Source organism: Pavona decussata, unplaced genomic scaffold (genome assembly GCF_977016875.1).
Source record: "Pavona decussata unplaced genomic scaffold, jaPavDecu1.1 SCAFFOLD_926, whole genome shotgun sequence".
Classification (NCBI taxonomy): Eukaryota; Metazoa; Cnidaria; class Anthozoa; order Scleractinia; family Agariciidae; genus Pavona; species Pavona decussata.
Genome location: NW_028145945.1, coordinates 130,495 through 132,597, shown reverse-complemented (window position 1 = coordinate 132,597; position 2,103 = coordinate 130,495).

Below are 2,103 nucleotides of genomic sequence, written 5' to 3'. Positions count from 1 at the left end.
GAAAGTCTCAAAATGTGCTCAATTTCTGTAGCCACCTTTTTGAAAATCAGCTCAGAAAGCTCAATGGTATAAGTCAAATGAGTCCAATGAGCTTGATCAAATGAAAATATGGTGCATATATTATAGCCCTGCTTGTCTAAATCACATTTCTTTTTTGTCAAGCAATGTAACTGATGTTAACAGAGGCCCTTGAAGCCCGAACTTAGCCTGTCATTTCAGGATATGTTGTATCTAAGAGACCTGTTAGCCTTTGTTCTATGGCAGTCATTTAGGACATGATTTCTAGCCAAAAAATACAACTCTTAAAAGCACCGTTTCTTGTTCATTTCATTTCTACGGATCATTCTGAAGTGATTTATGATGCAAAGCAGAATATCAATCCTTTCTTGCAAATTCAAGAATATACCCTTGTGCTTTCTGAGCTGATTTTCCAGAAGGTGGCTACAGAAATTGACGTTTTTGTTACCTTTTCTTAAGATATTTATTTATTTATTTATTTTTTTTTTTTTAGCGTTTCTTATTGAATTTCACATCAGTAACTTAATAGATTACAATGGTCATTAGCAAATATTTATAAAACCAAAATATTTTTCTACTACCCCCCCCCCCCTCCCTCCCTGATTTGCTAACCTAGCCCCACTCTCTCTCAAACGTCGTCTAACCGCGCAACGATTTGGCTTTGAATTCGGCGCGCGCTCTGAGATCAGAACTAAGTCATTAGACCTAGCGTTTCGTTTGGCTTCCTGAAGCAAAGTTTTCCTGAGGACATCATTAAGTCTAGTGAGGGGAGAAGTCTTACGAGTGCAGTTTCTGCCTCGTACTAATATGCTTGCTACCAATAGTCCTCTTTTAAGCTAAACGAGTAATTTTCAGTTACTCGGGCTTGGACTATTAAAGGCTTGTATATTGTGGGCTTTGCTTGAGGAGGTGACAGTCTTTGGCTTTAAAAAGTAGGTCTTAGGGATGAGTTCTTTTCGGGCAACGTGAAATTTTCGCGAATTGTTTACCCAGCCAAAGACTTAATATATTTTTGTGGTGGAAAAGGGCGCTAACCCTTCCCTTTTCAAATGTTGATTTCAACATCCGGGATATAAGCTGATATGGAAAACACTAGCAAGAATGGGCAAGGATTTTCTCTTCAAGAAGCGTGAGTTTGAAAAGCTATTCTATTATTTTTCGCCGTTATAACTGTAGCGTTGTTAGGCTAGTCATCGATTAGTCGAGAAGTGCGATTTTGGTCGGATTTCCGGACTCAATGTCATAAATAATTTCCAGATGTTCGTTCGGCGTGATTCTCATTACGTCTTGAACTTATAATTAACACGGAAAATCAATTTAAAACGCTGGTTTGCCCCGATTAAGCCGATTCTTTTGTGGAAGGCTAGTCTTGAGCGCTTAAAGACCGGGTTTTGGTTGAGATTTAAGATGCGTTGGCGCCGTTAATAATTACCAAGTGTCACACTTGTTTAGTCGGATCACAGGTCATGTCTCATTTCACTCGGGTGTCAATGTCACGTCTAATTCCAAAGAAAAGCCCCTCTTTTCTCTTTCATAGTATTTCCTGACCTTACTTTATTGTGATAAACCGTAACTGGAGTATTGTTAATGACTAGCATATTCCTTCAGCTTAGAAAGTCTCAAAATGTGCTCAATTTCTGTAGCCACCTTTTTGAAAATCAGCTCAGAAAGCTCAATGGTATAAGTCAAATGAGTCCAATGAGCTTGATCAAATGAAAATATGGTGCATATATTATAGCCCTGCTTGTCTAAATCACATTTCTTTTTTGTCAAGCAATGTAACTGATGTTAACAGAGGCCCTTGAAGCCCGAACTTAGCCTGTCATTTCAGGATATGTTGTATCTAAGAGACCTGTTAGCCTTTGTTCTATGGCAGTCATTTAGGACATGATTTCTAGCCAAAAAATACAACTCTTAAAAGCACCGTTTCTTGTTCATTTCATTTCTACGGATCATTCTGAAGTGATTTATGATGCAAAGCAGAATATCAATCCTTTCTTGCAAATTCAAGAATATACCCTTGTGCTTTCTGAGCTGATTTTCCAGAAGGTGGCTACAGAAATTGACGTTTTTGTTACCTTTTCT